Source organism: Tachyglossus aculeatus, unplaced genomic scaffold (genome assembly GCF_015852505.1).
Source record: "Tachyglossus aculeatus isolate mTacAcu1 unplaced genomic scaffold, mTacAcu1.pri scaffold_129_arrow_ctg1, whole genome shotgun sequence".
NCBI lineage: Eukaryota > Metazoa > Chordata > Mammalia > Monotremata > Tachyglossidae > Tachyglossus > Tachyglossus aculeatus.
This window is the reverse complement of record NW_024044857.1, coordinates 881,566-904,243: the sequence shown is the minus strand read 5'-3', so window position 1 is coordinate 904,243 and position 22,678 is coordinate 881,566. Positions and strand designations below refer to the sequence as shown.

The 22,678-nt window shown below is 48.7% G+C and overlaps 1 pseudogene; it reads left to right on the top strand.

Moving 5' to 3' along the window:
- The first annotated feature begins 2,459 nt into the window (after positions 1 to 2,459).
- The window catches only part of LOC119922867, a 39,467-nt pseudogene continuing 19,248 nt past the window's right edge, over positions 2,460 to 22,678 (top strand).

Sequence of the window (22,678 nt, the reverse complement as noted above, 5' to 3'; positions counted from 1 at the left end):
GAGGAAAGGGCGGATCTTGGCAACGTTGCAGAGGTGAAACCAGCAGGTTTTGGTGACGGCTTGGATGTGAGAGGTGAACGAGAGAGCAGAGTCGAGGATGACACCAAGGTTGCGGGCTTGTGAGACGCGAAGGATGGTAGTGCCGTCAACAGTGATGGGGGTTCCAATCCCAACTTTGCCACTTGTCTGCTGTGTGCGCTTGGGTGAGTCACTTCACTTCTCTGGGTTTCAGTTCCCTCATCTGGAAAATGGGGGTGAAAACTAAATGCCCCAGGTGGGACAAGGAACTGTGTCCAACCTGACAACAGTGCATCTACCCCAGCACAAGCTCTTAACAAATACTATTATTATTATTATTATTACTACTATTACAGTGTCTGGCACATAAGTGCTTTAACAAATACCATTTAAAAAAGGGAAGTGACTTGCCCAATTTCCCCTAAGAGTTGGTATTAGAATCCAGCTCTTTCCGACTCCCAGGCCCAGGCTCTAACTGCTAGGCCATGCTGACTCCTCCAACTCTCTCCAAGCACTCCTTGAATGGAAGTGAGAGGATCAGCTGTACCCAATTCATTTCCACTGCTCCCCCCGACCTCCTCCACACTCAGGAAAATGCCCTCTCCCCTCACCGCCACCAGGGAGCCAGGGACTGCCAGTGGCTTGAGGGCACGTCCATTACTGCAGGCAGAGGAGGAGAGATACAATTTTGGTCACCCTAAGACTCCATGGGCTTTCGCTCTGGAGCAAGGAGCAAGGGCAGTGGCCACAGTCCTGGAATATTCTTTTTTTATGGTATTTGTTAATCACTTAGTTTGTGTTAAACATTACTCTAAGCACTGGGTTGGCACAGGTCAATTAGGTTGGACACAATCCCTGTCCCTCATGGGTCTCACGGTCTAAGTAAGAGGGAGACCAGTTATCAAATCCCCATTTTGCTATTTAAGAACCTGAGGTCCAGAGAAGTCAAGCCATTACTGATGATGATGATGATTACCCACAATGCTTTCCCACTCTGGTGCCCCCAGTAGCTCTGGGCTTTCAAAACAGGTAGGTTTGAATCCCGGCCCTTCCGGATCCCATGTTTGGTCTTACCCTGTTTGACCAGTCACCCCAGTTACTTCCCCGGGGAGTGGTTTCTGCCGCTTTCACGATACTCCAAAAGCACCTTGCCCCTGCTGCCCACTGTTAAACAATAGGTGAAACAGCAAAATGTAAATGTGGATTCTTTCCTTCCAGAAAGAAGGAATTCCTTCTTCAACTAGTTGCTCCCACATGTGCACAAACATGGAACTCAGTCCTATATACAAGATGATGATTGTGGAATTTTAAGTTCTTACCGTGGGCTAAGCAATGGGAATTAGACCTAGCTGAGCACCCTAACTGAGGCCCAGAGAAGCAAAGTGACTTGCCCAATTCATTTTATTCATGATGAGTATCTATCTATAATTCTACTTATTTATATTGATGCTATTGATGCCTGTCTACTTGTTTTGTTTTGTTGTCTCCACCCTTCTAGACTGTGAACCCGTTGTTGGGTAGGGATTGGGATTGTCTCTGTTGACAAATTGTACTTTCCAAGTGCTTAGTACAGTGCTGTGCACACAGTAAGCCCTCAATAAATACGATTGATTGAATGAATGAATGAATAAATGAACGGTCACAGAACTGACATGCGGTGGAGGTAGGATTAGAACCCAGGTCCTTCTGACTCCCAGGCCCGGGCTCTGTCCACTAGGGCCATGCTGCTTCTACCCCTCCCTCCGCTCCTCAGAATGCCAGGTGCTGCCTACACAGATGGCCACATGCCACCCTATGCGACTTGCCACCCTCTGGTGGCATGGCCACCCCTGTTGGGATCAACCATTAATCGATGGTACTTATTGAGTGCTTACTCTGAGCAGAGCCCTCTAGTAAGTGTTTGGGAGAGGACAATAGAACAATAGAGCACAGCATATGTATGTTTGTACGTATTTATTACTCTATTTATTTATTTTATTTGTACATATTTATTCTATTTATTTTATTTTGTTAATATGTTTTGTTTTGTTCTCTGTCTCCCCCTTCTAGACTGTGAGTCCACTGTTGGGTAGGGACCGTCTCTATATGTTGCCAACTTGTACTTCCCAAGTGCTTAGCACAGTGCTCTGCACACAATAAGCGCTCAATAAATACGATTGAATGAATGAATGAATGAATGAATGAATGAATGAATGGGCTCTAATTCTGGCTCTGGCACTTACCTGCTGTGTGATTTCCCTTCTCTGGGCCTCAGTTCCCTCATCTGTAAAATGGGGATTCAACACATGGACTTGTATCCAACCTGATCTACACTAGCGTGAAGGACAGTGCCTGATACAGTGCTTATAAATACCAGTTAAAAACTCGTATCATCAAAAAAAGAGAAACTGCTGCCACCTCTAGACTTCTTTTCTCCTCAGAGTCTCCCTCACTTTACCCAAATGACAGAAATGGAGGCGGGCAGGGTCTCTGATAACATGACTTCCCTCAGCATGGCATCCAAAAGCCCTCAGGGGCAGGTGGCTGGGATGATCCCCACCGACCCCCAGATCTCACCATCCATGCAGGGGCATTTTGGGCAAGAGGAAGAGGAGAAGAGAGCAGAGACACACCTGAGCGTGGTATGGCACATGGGACACCTGGGCATCGCCTACTACGACACGGGTGACCCCATCATCTACTTTATGCCAGATGCCCCAGACCATGAAAATCTCTGACTCCTCCAGTGAGTCATGGATGAGATCGGGCCTTGGTCCATCGTGACCAGCATGAAGCGGGATGAGAATATGACTCGGTTCCTGGAAGGATTGGCCTCCACAGGTTCTGGCAACAGTGAAGTGATGGGAAGACCTGAAGTAGTCCTTTTTCCAGCATGGATTTCGGCCTGGAGATCAGCAAGCAGCGCCTGCTCTCTGGCTCCTTCTCCTTCATCACAGAGCCCATGAGCCTCACAGAGAAGATTCTCTTCCTTGCATCCTTCATGCCGTTCGACTGTCCCCTGACAGTCCGTGCTCTCGGTGCATTGCTAAAGTTCCTGGACCAGAAGAGAATAGGGGTGGAGCTGGAAGAAAGCAGTGTGATCGTCCCCATCCTCGGCTTCAAGAAGTTTGTCCTGACAAATCTAGTGAGCGTGGATCGGGACACCTACTGTGTGCTGCAGATATTCAAGAGTGAGGCCCATTCATCGGTATACAAGCTGGCCACAGGCCTGAAGGAGGGACTCAGTGTGTTTGGACTCCTGAACAGGTGCCGCTGCAAGTGCGGAGAAAAACAACTCAGGCTGTGGCCGATGCGCCCGACCCGGGACCTGAGTGAGCTGAACGCCCGGCTGGATGGCATCCAGTTCTTTCTGCAGCCCCGGAAACTGGAGATGGCTCAGCGCTCCACGGCCTACTGGGGAACATCAAGAACGTGCCCCTGACCCTCAGATGGATGACACCGTCTCACACCAAGGCCAGTGACTCGCAGGTCCTGTACAAGCCCAGCCCGCACCCTCCGCTCCTCTGCTGCTAATCTCCTCACTGTGCCTCATTCTCGCCCGTCCCGCCGTCGACCCCCGGCCCACGTCCTCCCCCTGGCCTGGAATGCCCTCCCTCCGCACATCCGCCAAGCTAGCTCTCTTCCTCCCTTCAAAGCCCTACTGAGAGCTCACCTCCTCCAGGAGGCCTTCCCAGACTGAACCCCCTCCTTCCTCTTCCCCCTACTCCCCCTCCCCGTCCCCCCGGCCTTACCTCCTTCCCCTCCCCACAGCACCTGTATATGCATATTTGTACATATTTCTCTATTTATTTATTTATTTATTTTACTTGTACATATTTACAAGCCTGCAACCTTGGTGTCATCCTCGACTCCGCTCTCTCATTCACCCCTCACATCCAAGCCGTCACCAAAACCTGCCGGTCTCAGCTCCGCAACATTGCCAAGATCCGCCCTTTCCTCTCCATCCAAACCGCTACCCTACTAATTCAAGCTCTCATCCTATCCCGTCTGGACTACTGCACTTGCCTTCTCTCTGATCTCCCATCCTCATGTCTCTCTCCACTTCAATCCATACTTCATGCTGCTGCCCGGATTATCTTTGTCCAGAAACGCTCTGGACATATTACTCCCCTCCTCAAAAACCTCCAATGGCTACCGATCAATCTGCGCATCAGGCAGAAACTCCTCACCCTGGGCTTCAAGGCTCTCCATCACCTCGCCCCCTCCTACCTCACCTCCCTTCTCTCCTTCTACTGCCCAGCCCACACCCTCCGCTCCTCCACCGCTAATCTCCTCACCGTACCTCGCTCTCGCCTGTCCCGCCATCGACCCCTGGCCCACGTCATCCCCCGGGCCTGGAATGCCCTCCCTCTGCCAATCCGCCAAGCTAGCTCTCTTCCTCCCTTCAAGGCCCTGCTGAGAGCTCACCTCCTCCAGGAGGCCTTCCCAGACTGAGCCCCTTCTTTCCTCTCCCCCTCGTCCCCCTCTCCATCCCCCCGTCTTACCTCCTTCCCTTCCCCACAGCACCTGTATATATGTATATATGGTTGTACATATTTATTACTCTATTTATTTATTTATTTATTTATTTTACTTGTACATTTCTATCCTACTTATTTTATTTTGTTGGTATGTTTGGTTCTGTTCTCTGTCTCCCCCTTTTAGACTGTGAGCCCACTGTTGGGTAGGGACTGTCTCTATGTGATGCCAATTTGTACTTCCCAAGCGCTTAGTACAGTGCTCTGCACATAGTAAGCGCTCAATAAATACGATTGATTGATATTTATTCTATTTATTTTATTTGGTTCATATGTTTTGTTTTGTTGTCTGTCTCCCCCTTCTAGACTGTGAGCCCGCTGTTGGGTAGGGACCGTCTCTATATGTTGCTAACTTGTACTTCCCAAGCGCCTAGTACAGTGCTCTGCACACAGTAAGCGCTCAATAAATACGATTGAATGAATGAATGAATGATGATGGTGGTGATGGAATGTGTTAAGTGCTTACTATGTGCCAGGCACAGAACTAACCTCTGGGGTGGATACAAGCAAACCCAGTTGGACACAGTCACCGTCCCACGTGGGGCTCCCAGTCTCAATCCCCATTTTACAGATGAGGTGAGGCACAGAAATGTAAAGTGACACGCCCAAGGTCACATAGTAGACAAGCGGTAGTGCTGGGATAAAAACCCATGACCTTCCGACTCCTAGGCCTGTTGCTGTATCCACTATGTCATGCTGCTTCCCCAACATGCTGGACCTCTAATCCCAGTCACTGGCCTGCTGTGTGTGACTTTGGACAACTCTTCTCATTGCCTTAGTTTCTTCCTCTGTAAAATGGTGATTAAATACCTTTTCTTCTTCCCTATTAATTAATGAATGTGGCTTTAATTATGGTGCTTGTTAAGCACTTGCTATGTGCCAAGCACTGTTCTAAGCATTGTGGTAGATATGAGGTCATAATAATAAGAAGAAGAATAGTATTTGTTAAGCACGTACCATGTACCAAGCACTGTTCTAAGCACTGGGGGTGGGGGGATACAAGGTAATCAGGTTGTCCCATATGGGGCTCACAGTCTTCATCCCCATTTTACAGATGAGGTAACAGGCCCAGATAAGTTAAGTGACTTGCCCAAAGTCACACAGCTGACAAGTGGTGGAGCCAGGATGAGAACCCATGACCTCTGACTCCCAAGCCCATGCTCTTTCCATTCATTCATTCATTCAACCGTATTTACTGAGTGCTTATTGTGTGCTGAGCACTGCACTAAGTGCTTGGGAAGTACAAGTCGGCAACATATAGAGACGGTCGCAACCCAACAACGGGCTCACAGTTTAGAAGGGGGAAATGTATCAAGCACTGTTCTAAGCCCTGGGGGAGATACAAGTTAATCAGTCCAGCTACAGTCTCAGTCCCATACGGAGCTCACAGTCAAGTAGGAGGGAGAACAAGTCTTGAATCCCCATTTTGCAGCATGGACTAGGGAACACAGCATGGGCCTGGGACTCAGAAGGTCTGGATTCTAATCCTAGCTCCGCCACTTTCATTCATTCATTCAATCATATTTATTCAGTGCTTACTGTGTGCAGAGCACTGTGCTAAGTACTTGGGAAGTACAAGTCGGCAACATATAGAGCCGGTCCCTACCCAACAACGGGCTCACGGTCTAGAAGGGGGAGAAAGGCCACAAAACAAAACATGGAGACAGGTGTCAAAACCGTCAGAATAAATAGAATTACAGCTACATGCACATCATGAATTAGAGTAGCAAATACGTACAAGTAAAATAAATAGAGTAATAAATATGTACAAATATATAGAAATGCTGTGGGGAGGGGAAGGCAGTAGGGCAGAGGGAGGGGAGGAGAAGAGGAAAAAGGGGGCTCAGTCTGGGAAGGCCTCCCGGAAGAGGTGAGCTCTCAGTAGGGCTTTGAAGGGAGGAGGAGAGCTAGTTTGGCCGATGTGTGGAGGGTGGGCATTCCAGGCCAGGGGAAGGACGTGGGCCAAGGGTCCATGGCGGGACAGGCGAGAACGAGTCACAGTGAGGAGGTTAGTGGCAGAAGAGTGGAGGGTGCGGGCTGGGCTGTAGAAGGAGGGTAGGAGGGGGGCGAGGTGATGGAGAGCCTTGAAGCCGAGAATGGGGAGTTTTTGCTTGATGTCACCCAGCCACTTGTCTGCTGGATGACCCCGGGCAAGTCACTTGACTTCTCTTGGCCTCAGTTCCCTCAACTGTAAAACAGGGATTAAGATCGTGAGCCCCACGAGAGGGACACGGACTGTGTCCAACCCTATTTGCCTGAAGCAGATGCAGGGATATCTGCTCCAGCGCTTAGGTACAGGGCCTGGCACATAGTAGGCACTTCACAAATGCCACAATTATTGCGGTTATTATTATTATCGTTATTATTATTATTATTTCGCAGTTGAGGAAACAAGGTCAAACAGCAGGCTAATGGTGAAACTGGGATTAGAACCCAGGCCCGTGCTCTATCCACCGGGTCACACTGGGAAGCAGCATGGCCTAGGGGCTAGAGCCCAGGCCTGGGAATCAGAAGGACCTGGCTTCCACTTGCCTGCTGGGTGACCTTGGGCAAGTCACTTCACTTATCTGGGCCTCAGTGACCTCATCTGTAAAATGGGAATTGGGACTGTGAGTCACATGTAGGACAGGGACTGTGTCCAACACCCAGTTAGCTTGCACCTACCCCAGTGTTTAGTACAGTGCCTGGCACATGGTAAGCACTGAACAAATACCACAGTCATCATTAGTATTATCACCAAGGTTTGGCACCTCCAGACGACGCTGCCTGCCCTGCTGCCCTCCCTCAAGGGGACCTCATCTATTTCCACTGACCCCGTCTCCCAGGAAAATTGAGAGGTCAGAAGTGCTCCGCCCCCGCCCAGTTAGCACATAGTAAGCGCTAAATAAATGCCATCATTACTATTATTATCTCCTTCTCACCTTCGAAGGTTGGACATGGTCTCCATCCCACATGGGGCTCACCATCTTGATCCCCATAACAATAATAATAATAATAATAATAATAATAACAATAATAATAGCATTTATTAAGCACTTACTATGTGCAATGCACTGATCTAAGTGCTGGGGAGGTGACATGGTCATCAGATTGTCCCACGGGGGGCTGACAGTCTTCATCCCCATTGTACAGATGAGGGAACTGAGGCCCAGAGAAGTTAAGTGACTTGCCCAAAGTCACACAGCTGGCAATTGGGGGAGCCAGGATTTGAACCCATGACCTCTGACTCCAAAGCCCGGGTTCTTTCCACTGAGCCACGCTGCTTCTCAATAATAATGATGATGGTGCTATTTGCTAAGGACTTACAATGGGCCAGGCACCACACTGAGCGCTGGGTGGATACAGGCAAATCAGGTTGGACATGGTCCCTGTCCCACTTGGGGCTCCCGATCTTAATCCCCATTTTACAGATGAGAGAGCTGAGGCCCAGAGTAGTGAAGTGACTTGCCCAAGGTAAAACAGTCAACAAGTGGCTGAGCTGGGATTAGAACACAGGTTCTTCTGACTCCCAGGCCTGTGAGCTATCCACTTGCCTGCTGTGTGACCTTGGGCAAGTCACTACATTTCTCGGCCTCGGTTTCCTCACTTATCAAATGGGGATGACATGAGATGAGGAGGAGGCAGGAGAGGGCAGGGGACAGGGTGAGGATGAAGGGCTGCATGGGTCACAGCAACATGGAGGTTTTTGAGAGGAGGGCATCGGACGGCTGGGAGACAGGTCAGCTTGGCAGGCAGCAATCGGAAAGTGGGTAACTGTATTTGGGCAGCGACTTGGGGAAGATCGGTTGGCCAAGAAGGAGGAGAGAGAACAGCCCACCTCTCTATGGGCAAAAGATGCCCCAAGGTCACATGAGATGAGATCTCTGTAGTCCCACTCGTGCGTACTGCTCTTTTTAGCTGGGCTCTTGAGCACCAGTAAAATCTCTCCATCAGTAGCAGCGTGGCCTAGTAGGAAGAGAAGCAGCGTAGTCTAGTGGATAGAGCACAGGCCTGGGAGTCGGAAGGACCTGGCACTGGGGTAGATTCAGACTACCAGGTTGGTCATGGTACATGTCCCACATGGGGTTCACAGTCCCCAAATTACAGATGAGGTAACTGAGGCTCAGAGAAGGTAAGTGAATTCCCCAAGGTCCCGCAGCAGACCAGTGGCAGAGCTGGAACTAGAACCTAGGTCCTTCTGACTCCCAGGCCCGTGTTCCATCCACTAGGCCAGGCAGCTGCTTAGAACAGTGCTTGGCACACAGTAAGAGCTTAACATATACCATCAGTATTATTACTAGCTGAGCAGATAATATTAGTTACTATTAATGCCTCCTCTGATTTTAGATTGTAAGCTCGTACACTAGACTGTGAGCTCATTATGGGCAGAGAATGTGTCTGCTGAGTCTGTTGGATTGTACTTTCCCAAGTGGTTAGTACAGTACTCTGCACATAGAAAGTGCTCAATACATTCCATTGACTGACTGATCGACAGTACGATTTAAACACCCCCCCCCGCGACCTCGGAGAGGAGGATTCTGCACAGAATAACCTTTTGCCAGGCGACTCCTGGCTTGGGTGTTAGGCTTGGGTCGGATCAAGCCACTGGCAACAGTTCTTGTCCTCGGGCGCCGCGTGGAGATTCACGTGGTAGAACCAGGACCTACTGGCAGGTGGCGCCCGAGGCTCGGGAAAGGCCAGCAAGGCTCAATCTCAGTCAGTTCCTCCAGAATCCAACAAGGATCGATCAACCAACCGATCCATGCATCAGTCGCATTCTTTGAACGCTTCCAGTGTGCACAGCACTGTGCTAAGCGCTTGGGAGAGTACACTACAACAGAGTTGGTCAATACGTTCCCTGCCCATAACCACCTTACAGTCAGTCCGTCAGTCAGTGGTATTTATTGAGAACTTACTGAGTGCTGAGCACTGTCCTAAGCGCTTGGGAGAGTACACTATACCAGAATCGGTAGACATGTTCCCTGCCCACAATGAGCTTGCAGTCTAGAGAGGGAGTCAGTCAGTCAACTGTATTTATTGAGCGCTTACTGTGCAGAACATTGTACTAAACTCTAGGGAGAGGACGAGTTAGTAGAAACATTCCCTGCCCACAGGGAGCTTACAGTCTAGAGGGGGAGACAGACATTAAAGTAAATTACAGATATACACATAATCAATCAATCCATCAATGGAATTCATTGAGCACTTACCCTGTGCTGAGCACCACACTAAGCCCTCGGGAGCGGACCATACGACAGAATCAGCGGATACGTTCCCCGCCCAAGGCACCTCCAGTCTAGAGGGGGAGACAGAAATCAATGTAAATAAATAACTACTAATATTCAATTTTTAAAAGTGCAGTGGGGCTGAGGAGGGGGCGGGGGGCGGGGGAGGAGGGGTGCGAATAAAGTCCTCTAGACTGTAAGCTGGATCTTGAATTTCTGAATCGCAGTTCTGCCCGAATTTCAACTTGCTACACCAAATCGATGAGTCAAAGCTCTCCGCGCTCTCCTCACCGTGCCTCCTTCTCGCCTGTCCTGCCATCGACCCCCGGCACACATCATCCCCCGGGCCTGGAATGCCCTCCCTCTGCCCATCCGCCAAGCTAGCTCTCTTCCTCCTTTCAAGGCCCTACTGAGAGCTCACCTCCTCCTCCTGACTGAGCCCCTTCCTTCCTCTCCCCCTCACCTCCCTCTCCATCCCCCCCATCTTACCTCTTTCCCTTCCCCACAGCACCTGTATATATGTTTGTACATATTTATTACTCTATTTATTTTACTTGTACATATCTATTCTATTTATTTTATTTTGTTAGTATGTTTGGTTTTGTTCTCTGCCTCCCCCCTTTTAGACTGTGAACCCACTGTTGGGTAGGGACTGTCTCTATATGTTGTCAACTTGTACTTCCCAAGCGCTTAGTACAGTGCTCTGCACACAGTAAGTGCTCAATAAATACGATTGATTGATTGAGGAGACAGAGACAGGGGGATGGCAAATGAGTCTCTCTCCTCCCTCCTCCCCGCTGGGGTTTTGGGAATCAAAAAGTTCGGCTTGTCAGGACGATGCTGGTTTAGAAATGCCCAGATGCGGAGAGTGTCATTCCAAATGGCGTCACCAAGGGCCTGAGAGTCAAAGGGACCTGGGTTCTAATCCTGGCACTGCCACTTGTCTGCTGCCGTTTGACACTGGGCGAGTCACTTCACTTCTCTGGCCCTCACTTCCCTCATCTAGAAAATGGGGATGAAGACTGTGAGCCCCGTGGGGGACGGGGACTGTGTCCAACCTGATTAGCTTGGATCTACCCCAGAGCATAGTACAGTACCTGGCATAGTAAGCGATCAGCTTTGGATCTACCTCAGTGCCTAGTACAGTGCCTGGGCTCAGAGCAAGTTGGTGTCATCCTCGACTCCGCTCTCTCGTTCACCCCTCACATCCAATCCGTCACCCAAAGCTGCCGGTCTCACCTCCACAACATCGCCAAGATCCGCCCTTCCCTCTCCATCCAAACCGCTACCTTGCCGGTTCAATCTCTCATCTTATCCCAACTGGATTACTGCTTCAGCCTCCTCTCTGATCTCCCATCCTCCTGCCTCTCCCCACTTCAGTCTGTAATTCACGCTGCTGCCTGGATCATCTTTGTAGTAAGCGCTTAACAAGTACCATCATGATGACTGCATGTAGGGCTCTGTACTAAGAACTTGGGAGGGGACAATAGAACAGAATTGGTGGAGATGTTCCCGGGCACCAGATCGTATGGCTCCGGGGGTTCCTGTCCCCCAGGCCATCCAACCATTCCAAGTAACTAGGACTCTGAGCAGCCACTGCTGTGTGGGGAAAAGCTTCTGCCCTTGATGCTCTCTCTTCCCCGCTCCTTGCTCCAGATCAAAAGTTGGTGGGATTCTCAGGGCGAACAGAACTGTGTCATCCCTGCTCTGCCTACAGGAATGGACGCGCCCTCAAGTCACTGGCACTCCCCGGCTCCAGCGTGTCCCCAGCCCCTGCCTCTCCATCCTCCACTGGTAGGGAAGAGGGCATTTTCCTTTGGGGGGTGGGGTTGGGGGGAACAGAGCGGGTGGAGCTGATCCGCTCACTCTTGCTCAAGGAGGGCTTGGAGAGAGTTGGAGGAGGCAGCACAGCCTAGCAGATACAGCGTGGGCCTGGGAGTTGGAAAGAGCTGGATTCTAATGCCAATGTTACCACTTAGGGGACCTTGGGCAAGTCACTTCCTTTTTTTTAATGGTATCTGTTAAAGCACTTATCATGTACCAGGCACTATACTAAGTGATGGGGTAGATGCACCACTGTCAGGTTGGACACATACCACTGTCCCACATGGGGCTCACAATCTTCATCCCCATTTTCCAGATGAGGGAACTAAGGCCCAGAGAAGTAAACTGACCCACCCAAGCTCACGGAGCGGACAAGTGGCAAAGTTTGGATTGGAATCCAGGTCCTTCTGACTCCCAGGCTCATGCTCTATTCACTAAGCCAAACTGCTTCACTTCCTTTGTCTAGAAAATGGAGATTAAGACTGTGAAACCCATGTGGGACAGGGACTGTGTCCAACCCGATTTGCTTGTATCCATCCCAGAGCTTAGTACCCTGCCTGGCACATAGGAAGCACTTAACAAATGCCATTATTATGATTATTATTATTATTATTAATAACAGAGAACCCAAACAGCCCCAGGCAGACGCATCCTCATGAGGTACTGGAGTGTGAGAGCACGAGGGCCTGGAATCCCCTCCCTTTTGATAACTGAAAGACTATTACTCTCCCCACCTTCTCAGCCTTATTGATGGCACATCTCCATATCCAAGAGGCCTTCCCTCACTAAGCCCTCATTTCCTCCTCTCCCACTCCCTTCTGGGGCACTCTGACTTGTTCCCTTTATTCACCACCCCCACCCCCAGTCCCACAGCACTTATGTACATAGCTCTAATTTTATTTATTTCTATGAATGTTCGTCTCCTTCTCCAGACTGTCAGCACACTGTGGGAAGGGAACGTGTCTGTTATATTGTACTCTCCCAAGCACTTAGTACCGTGCCTTGCACATAGTAAGGACTCAATAGATAGGATTGATTGATCGATTATCACAGTGAAGAAATGTGTCCACTAAGGCATCCGAGGCTTAAGCCCAAAGGCCTTTCTATCACAAAATTTTGCTATTTTGCTATTAGTGTTATTTGGCCTTAAGTCCCAAAGCCTTCCTAATGCAAAATCTTGAAATTCCGTTATTAGGGTTAGTTAGTTCTTAGGTCCCAAAGCCTTCTTAACACAAAATCTTGTTATTAGTCAAAAGAGCACGGGCCTGGGAGTCAGAGGACCTGGGTTCTGACCCCAGCTCCTCCACTTGTCTTCTGTGGGACCTTGGGTGAGCCACTTCACTTCTCGGGGCCTCAGTTCCCTCATCACCAAAATGGGGATTCAAAACCCGTTCTCCCTCAATCAATCGATCGGTTATATTTATTGACCGCCGACTGCATGCAGAGCACTGTACTAAGCGCTTGGGAGAGTGCAGTATAACAAACACATTCACCGCCCACAACGCCTACATAGAAGGTGAGCTCCATGTGGATCCTGATGATCTTGGTGCTTCCCCAATGCTTAGTATAGGTAGGCGCTAGGTGACCTTGGGCAAGTCACTTAACTTCTCTGGGCCTCAGTTCCCTCATCCGTGAAATGGCGATGAAGACAGTGGGCCCCAGATGGGACAGGGGCTGAGTCCAATGTGATTAGCTGGTTTCTACCCCAGCGATTAGTACAGTGCCTGGCACAGGGTAAGCACAAAAAATTCCTACAGGTAACAGTGCCTGACCAGGTGTGCTGCAATCCCGGACAGTGGGCCGAACACAGTTCGACACAGTTCTCGGCTGCCCGTCAATGGTCTATACGTGGCGAGGCCTAGTAGATAGAGCCCGGGCTTGGAAGTCAGAAGGAAATTTGTTCGCTTCAGAACCGGCTCGGTTCTGCCACTTGTCAGCTGTGTGTCCTTGGGCAAGTCGCTTCACTTCTCAGAGACCTCATCTGTAAAATGGGGATTAAGATTGTGAGCCCCATGTGGGAAAGGGACTGTGTCAAACCTGATTATCTTGTATCGACCCCAGAGCGCAGAACACTGCCTCGCACAAAGCAAACACTTAACAAATACCATTTTTTTTAAGAAGCCAATGTAAAGATCTCTCAGCAGTTCCTCTTCTCCCTCCATCCCTTAACTTGTGTGGGTCCCTTGAGGTTCTCTTTTGAAACCCTTTCTATCTTACCGTACACTCACTCCCTCGGGGAGCTCATTCAATTCCATGGCTTTAATTATCGCTGTTCCGGGTGAGATTTTTGGAAAATACCCTGGGCAGTAGAGAGACCAGAGGCAGAGAGGCCAGTGAGGAGACAGATAGGGTATTCAAGCCGGGAAGGGACAGTATTCGCAGGACTCGGTGGGCTGTCAGGAGATGGAGTTTGTAAAATGCCTCGGGCTTCTTGGTAGAGAGCCACAGAATGCAGCCAAACGTTGAATGCCCATATTGTTGGCCAGAAGCAGCACGGCTCAGTGGATAGAACCCAGGTCTGAGAGTCAGAAGGACCTGGATTCTAATCCCTGCTCTGCCACTTGCCTGCTGGGGAACTTTGGGCAAATCACTTCACTTCTCTAGGTTTTAATTCCATCTCCTGGAAAATGGGGCTTAAGGCTGTGTGGGACGTGGCCTGTGTCCAACCTGATTAGCTTGTATCTACCCCAGCGCTTAGTACAGTGCCTGGCACATGAGCACTTAACAAATGCCATAAAAAAAGACAAGGGTATCCACAATTTTGTAAGCTCATTGTTGATAGGAAATGTATCCATTTGTTGTTGTTTTGTAGTGTCCCAAGTGCTTAGTGCGGTACTGTGCACCCTGTAAGTGCCCAATAAATACAATTGAATGAATGACTTAATGAACATCAATGGATAAGCCCATTTGGTCCTATTCCTTCTCCTGTGCCTCCTAAAATCTTTCTAGTCAATGGAAACATGGACTAATTTGAATATCCCCACCTCTCCCTGCCTGAGTGCACTTTATCATAATAATAATAATAATAATGGCATTTATTAAGCGCTTACTATGTGCAAAGCACTGTTCTAAGTGCTGGGTGGATACAAGGTGATCAGGTTGCCCCACAGGGGGCTCACAGTCAATCCCCATTTTACAGATGAGGTAACTGAGGCACAGAGAAGTTAAGTGACTTGCCCAAGGTCACACAGCTGGCAATTGGTGGAGCCAGGATTTGAACCCATGACCACTGACTCCAAAGCCCGTGCTCTTTCCACTGAGTCACGCTGCTTCTCTTATCTTTCGAGAGATCCGGCCTCCTTAGTCCAAAAGCTCCTCAAAGACCAAGAGGTGTCTTTTAAAGAAAAGATCAGTTTTTTTCTATGTTCCCAGCCACGTAGTAGAATGCTCTCTCTGCATAAAGCAGGCATTCAATCAATGCTGCTGGGGATGATGATGGGATAAACCCCAATTTTCTTAATCTCTAGCTCCCTTCTGCATGGCTCTAACTTGCTTCCTTTACTCTTCCCTGCCCCCCACCCACTCCTACAGTAGTTATGCAGATATTTGTATTGATGTCTGCCTCCCACCCTCTAGACTTTGTGCTCATTGTGGGCAGGGATTGTCACTGTTTATTGCTGTATTGTTTCTTCCCAAGCACTTAGTACAAGCGCTCCTTACCTTCCCTCCCAATACCTGTCCTCTCCCAGAGTTCCCCATCACTGTAGAGGGCACAACCATCCTTGGGCGTCATCCTTGACTCCGCCCTCTCATTCACCCCACATAGCCAATCTGTCACCAAATCCTATCCGTCTCACCTTCACAACAATGCCAGGATCTGCTCTGTCCATCCAAACCGCTACCACATTAGTACAGTCACTCACTCTATCCCACCAAGATTACTGCATCAGCCTCCTTTCTGACCTCCCAACCTCCTGCCTCTCCCCACTTCAGTCCGTACTTCACTCCACTGCCTGGATTATCTTTCTTACAGAAATGTTCAGGACATGTCACCTACCTCCTCAAAAATCTCCAGTGGTTGCCTATCAACCTCTATATCGAACAAAAACTCCTCACTATTGGCTTCAAAGCTCTATCCCCTTGCCCCTTCTTAACCTCACTTCCCTTCTCTCCTTCTGCAGCCCAGCCTGCACACTCCATTCCTCTGGTGCTAACCTTTTCACTGTGCCTCCATCTCACCTGTTGCACCGCCGACCTCTGGCCCACGTCCTACCTCTGGTCTGGAATGCCCTCCCTCCTCAAATCCGCCAAACAATCACTCTTCCCCCGTTCAAAACCCTGCTGAAGGCTCACCTCCTCCAAGAGGCCTTCCCAAACTAAGCTCCCTTCTCCTCGGCTCCCCCTCCCTTCCACGTCACCGAGTCGCTCCCTTTGCTCTTCCCCCTTGCTCCCCGCCCCACAGCATTTATGCATATATGTATGAGTCTATAATTCTATTTATTTATATGGCTGCCTCTTTACTTGTTTTGATGTCTTGCTTTCCATCTGTTGTTGCAGGGATTGTCTCTATTGCTGTATTGTCATTTCCAAGAGCTTAGTACAGTGCTCTGCACACGTAAGCACTTCATAAATAGGATTGAATCAGTGAATGAATGAATCATTCAATCAAAGGCATTTAATGAGTGATTACTGTGCATGTAGGGCACTGGACTAAGAGCTTGGGAAAGTACAGTACAGCAGAGTTCGTAGACATATTCCCGGCCCACCAGGAGTGTACAGTCTGCAGACAAGAGAATAACAAACACTTTGCGATATTTACTGGTGAGTACATGGCACTATTCTCAATATCTCAAACAGGAGAAGGAGCGTGGCCAAGTGGATTGTAGCACAGGCCTGGGAGTCAGAAGGGCCTGAGTTGTAATCCTGGCTCTACAGCTTGTCTGCTGGGTGACCTTAAGCAAGTCACTTCACTTCTCTGGGCCTCACGGACCTCATCTGTAAAATGGGGATGAAGACTGTGAGCCCCATGTGGGACAGGGACTGTGTCCAATCTGAATGACTTGTATCTACCCCAGTCCTCAGTACAGTGCCTGGCACATAGTAGATACTTACTGAATTCCATTGAAAAAAAAAGTAAGAAAATGGTTTGGATGAAGGCAGCCAGAAGGAGACCGATGAGCTCCCAGGTGACAGAGATAAAAATGGAGGTAAAACAATCCTCTTTCCACAGTTCTTATCTTCCAGTATAATTACTACAGTATCCCATTTGATTGGCAGTGTCGTAAACACCACAAGATTGAGAATACATAGGTGCATGTAGGATCGGCGATCTTGTATTCTGGCTAAAAGGAAACAAAGTTTTTTGATTTTTTAATGGGACAGAAACAGAATTTTGGGTCAAGACAAACACTTAAAAGAAGTGTTAAGAACACTTAAAACACTTTATATTCAATATAAAATTTCCTCCCTGTTATCTCCAGGGAGCTGTAATTAAGGGAATATATCTATACTGAGTTGGATATATCCTTACCCAGAGGTCATCTAGGATACTGCACTGCCTCCAGGCAGGGCTACTTTTAAACCATCCCAGACAAACAACATCAAACCCTTCTTTAAAAGATCTCTAAAGGCTCTTCCATTGATTTCTTTGCTGTAATTATTGTGGCCTTTGTTTAGCCCTTACTATGTGCCAGGCTCTGCACTAAGAGCTGGGGTAGATAAAAGCTAATCCAGTTGGACAGAGTCCCCATCCCATGTGGGACTCCCAATCTTAATCCCCATTTTCCAGATGAGGTCACAGAAGCCCAGAGAGATGAAGTGACGTGCCCAAGGTCACACCGTGGACAGGTGGCGGAGCCGGGATCGGAATCCAGTTCCTTTGAGTCCCAAGCCCGTGTACTTTCCGCTGGGCCATGCATTTCAATGGGTCTCCACCCAGCCAAAAATCTTCTTTATGGCTTCAATTTAGAACAGTGCTTGGCACATAGTAAGTGCTGAACAAATACCACAATTATTAATTTTTATCATTTCCTATCAAATACTATTTTCTATCAAATATCCCTGATAATTGGTGGGGTTTTTTGGTTCTTTTTTGTTTCTAATAATATTTTTTAAGCACTTACTATGTGTCAAGCACTGTTCTAAGCACTGGAGTTATCAAGTTGGATACAATCCTTGTCCCACGTGGGGTTCAAAGTCTAAGTAGGAGGGAATAGGGTTTAATCCCCATTTTATAGCTGAGGAAACTGAGGCCCAGAGAAGTGAAGTGACGTCCAAGGTCACACAGCAGGCGACTGACAGAGCTGGGTTTAGGACACAGTACTCTGAATCCCAGGCCCTTACTCAATCCACTAGGCCACACTGCTCCACAACATTGGATGAGATGATTATCAGATTTCAAGAACAACTGATGACCATCACTCATATAATATTCCTTCACACCCTTGGGTTCCATGATTAAAGCCTCTCACATTCTCCAAGCAACGAAACCCCAGTTTTTAATCTTTTCTCTGAGTTATTTTAAGCAGTTCCATCTTTCTCTTTTGGTTCCTCTAAATTCTGCATACCGCACCTCAGATTGGGGGTTCCTCAGAGAACTATTTTCCCAGAGAAAGGTCTGATCGATGCCGATTATAAAGGGGGAAGGAAGATTGGCAGGAGAAGCGGCATGGCCTAGTCGATAGAGCTTGGGCCTGGGAGCCAGAAGGACCTGGATTCTAAACCTTGCTCCACGGCTTGTCTGCTGGATGACCTTAGGCAAATCACTTCACTTCTCTAGGCCTCAATGTCCTCATCTGTAAAATGGGGATGAAAACTGTGAACTGTGGAAGCCCAATAGTCAAGGTCCTGCTTTGGTCCACCTTTCTCTCTGACCTTTCCCTCTGCCTAGACCTGCTTCACCAAGCTGAATGTGGCTGATATGTTGATTGACTCCAGGCTTGGTGACTTGATTCAATCAAGTCAAGCCCAGTAGTTTGATTAACTCAAACTGCCTGGTTACTTGATTTACTCAAAGCCAAGCCCAATCATTTGATTGACTCAAATAACTGCATTTCATGATTTACTCAAATGGAGGAGCCAAGTTGGAACTGAGTCAAGCACATTACACTGCTAGATAAGGGAACTGAGGCAGGTTGGCCTAGTGAGCATGAGCCTGGGAGTCAGAAGGACATGGGTTCCAATTCTCGCTTTGCCACTTGTCTGCTGTGTGAGAGTGGGCAAGGACCTAATAATAATAATAATTATTTGTTAAGCGCTTACTAGGTGCCAAGCACTGTTCTAAGCACTGGAGGACTGTTCTAAGTGATGGGCTTCAGTTCCCTCATCTGGAAAACGGAGATGAAGACTGTGAGCTCCTTATGGAACAGGGGGCTGTGTCATTCATTCAATCGTATTTATTGAGCGCTTACAGTGTGCAGAGCACTGTACTACTACTAATAATAATGATGGCTTTTGTTAAACACTTACTACGTGCCAAGCACTGTTCTAAGCATTGGAGGGGATATAAGGTAATCAGGTTATCCCACATGGGGCTCACTGTCTTAATCCTCATTTTACAGATGAGGTCACTGAGGCACGGAGAAGTGAAGTGACTTGCCTAAAGTCACACAACTGACAATTGGTGGAGCTGGGATTTGAACCCATGACCTCTGACTCCAAAGCCCAGGCTCGTTTCACTGAGCCACAATGCTTCTCTGCCTGTGTGCAGAGCAAAGGGAGCGAGTCGGGGTGACATGGAGGGGTGGGGGAGCAGAGGAAAAGGAGGGCTTAGTCTGGGAAGGAGGTGTGCCTTCAGTAGGGCTTTGAAGTGGGGGAACGTGTGATTGTTTGGGGGATTTGAAGTGGGAGGGCATTCCAGGCCAAAGGCAGGACGTGGGCCAGGGGTCGACGGCCGGACAGGAGAGAATGAGGCACAGCGAGGAGATTGGCACCAGAGAGGCAGAGTGTGTGGGCTGGGATGTAGAAGGAGGGAACAGAGGTGAAGTAAGAAGGGGCAAGGGGATGGAGAGCTTTGAAACCAGCAAGTGAGGAGTTTTTGCTTGATGCAAAGGTTTATAAGCAACCGCTGGAGATTTTTGAGGAGCGGGGTGATATGCCCAAAACGTTTCTGTAGAAAGGTAATCCGGGCAGCAGAGTGAAGTATAGACTGTCGCGGGGAGAGTCAGGAGGTTCTGTTTATTATTATACACTGTTTATTATACTATACTCTCCAAAGCGCTTAGTACAGTGCTCTGCACACAATAAGTGCTCAATAAATATGATTGACAGACTGGTTAAATACCACTTTTAAAAAACCCATATATTTCTTTTGAGAAGCAGCGTAGGTCAGTGGAAAGAGCACGGGCTTTGGACACAGAGGTCATGGGTTCCAATCCTGCCTCCGCCAACTGTCAGCTGTGTGACTTTGCACAAGTCACATAACTTCTCTGTGCCTCAGTTACCTCATCTGGAAAATGGGGATTAAAACTGTGAGCCCCTCGTGGGACAACCTGATCACCTTGTAACCTCCCCAGTGCTTAGAACAGTGCTTTGCACATAGTAAGCGCTTAACAAATACCATCATCATTATTATTATATTTTTTAATTCTCTGACAATATCAAATTGGACTACCGGATTATACCACCAACTGGGACTGGGAGGGGCCTTACTCTTATTTTTAATAATAATAACAATTACTGTATTTATTGAGCGCTTACTGTGTGCAAAGCACTGTACTAAGCACTTGGGTCAGTACTATATAGCACCAAATACATTCCCTGCCCACAATGACCTCACAGTCTAGAGGGGGAGACAGACGTTAATACAAATGACTAAAAGGAGAAATAAATAAATAAATTACAGATATACACAGATATAAACATATGTGCCATGGGGGAGGGAAAGAGAATGTATGAAGGAGCAAGCATGAGAGGGGCAGAAGGGAGTGAGAGAAGAAGAGAGGAGGGCTAGGTCAGGGAAGGCTTCCTGGAGGAATTGTGCCTTCAATAAGGCTTTGAAGTGGGGGAGAGCAATTCTCTGTCTGATATGAGGAGGGAGGGCAGCCCAGACCAGAGGGAGGATGCGGGCGAGAGGTCGGCAGTGAGACAGAAGAGATCTAGGTACAGTGAGAAGGTGAGCAACAGAAGAGCGAAGCGTGCCGGCTGGGTTGTAGTAGGAGAGCAGTGAGATAAGGTAGGAAGGGGCAAGGTGTTTAAGTGCTTTAAAGCCAATGGTGAGGAGGTTTTGCTATAGGCACAGGAAAGCTTGACCCTTCTATAGAATTAAGGGCCCTGGGTCTTCTCAGTCCCAATCAAGTAAGAGAAAACAAGCCTCCTGCACAGCACCCCAGCTCCTGTTCTCCCTTGAGTGGCAGCCACCTCAACACTCTTCTTCCCCTCTACTATTGACATACACACAAACACACAGACTCCCTTTGGGGTAGCAATTCAGGCCAATCAGTAATGGGGTAAATTTGGGAGTTGAATGTGCCCACAATGTAAGAGGTCGAGGAGAAGCACTGAGCAGCTGCTATGGAGAGATTCTCCTGGCCCCAGGAACCAGAACCATCTTCTGTTCTGAGAGCAGCAGCCTGTCCCTGGTGGCACTAATTGTTATTCTAGTAGATTGTGCCTCTCTCTCACCCCATGGTGACAACAGGCTTGTTCAGGGTGGCTGCGCTGGGTGGCAGGAGGCTTGTTCTAGGGCAAGGCTTCTCTCTACAGCCCCATGTGGCTTCTAGGCATTGTTCTGTGAAGCTGTGCCTCTATCACCCCGTCGTCACTTCAGGCGCTGGTCTGGGAGGCCGTCCTACTCTGTCGCCCGACGGCGGTACAAGGGCATGGTTCTGTGAGGCTGCGACTCTCCATCACCTGGGTAGGGACTGTCTCTATATTTTGCCAATTTGTACTTCCCAAGCACTTAGTACAGCGCTCTGCACACAGTAAGCGCTCAATAAATATGATTGAAGGAATGAATGAATCACCTTCCGGTGGCACTGTTTTGTTTTTTTCCATGGTGCTTGTGAAGCACATACTGTGTCCCAGGCACTGAACTAAACACTGGAATAGAGATAAGATCATCGGGTTGGACACAGTCCGGGTCCTACATCCTGTCGGTCTCACCTTCATAACATCGCCAAAAATTGCCCTTTCCTCTCTCTCCAAACCTCTACCACGTTAGTATAACCACTCATCCTATCCAGCCTGGATTACTGTATCAGTCTCCTTTCTGACAACCCAACCTCTTGCCTCCCCCTACTCCAGTCCATACTTCGCTCCGCTGCCTGGATTATCTTTCCACAGAAATGTTCAGGGAACACCACACCCCTCCCCCAAAATCTCTAGTGGCTGCCTATCCAAACAAAAACTCCTCACCATTGGATTTAAAGCTTTCCAACACCTTGCCCCCTCCCACCTCACCTCCTTTCTCTCCTCTCCATCTCAGCCCACACACTTCACTTCTCTGGTGCTACCTTTTCACTGTGCCTCGTTCTCACCCCTCTCACCGCTGACCTCTGGTCAACATCCTACCACTGGCCTAGAATGCATTCCCTCCTCAAATCTGCCAGACAATTACCCTCCCCACCTTCAAAGCTTTACTGAAGGCACATGTCTTCCAAAAGGCCTTCCCTAAGTCCCTCTTTCCCTCATCTCTCACTCCCTACCGCGTCACCCTGACTCACTCCCTTTTCTCTTTCCACCTCTACCTGCCCCAAAGCACTCATGTATAAATCTGCAATTTGATTTGTATTTAGTGATGTCTGTTTACTTGTCTTGATATCTTTCTCCCCCACCCCACCCCCCCCACATCACCCCCAGAGTGCGAGATCATTGTGGACAGGGATTGTTTCTCTTTATCACTGTACTGCACTTTCCCAAGTGCTTAGTACAGTGCTCTTCACACAGGAAGCACTAAATGAACACGACTGAATGAATGAGAGTGGATCGGTAGTGGCAGGTCTGCCGCCGGCCTTCTGGGAGATCCAGGAAAAGGGTTTGTGTCTTTCCGGGCCCAGAATCCACCACGGTCCATCCTCTCTCAGAGTCGGTCTGAGAGTGGGAGGCTTTGGGAAGGACACGGCCGAATCGATCAATCAATCAGAGGTCTCGAACTAGTGTCTGCCTCCTGTGGCACTGCTGTACCGTGCACTGGGAAGCATGCAATGATAATAACGATAATAACAATAATAATAATGA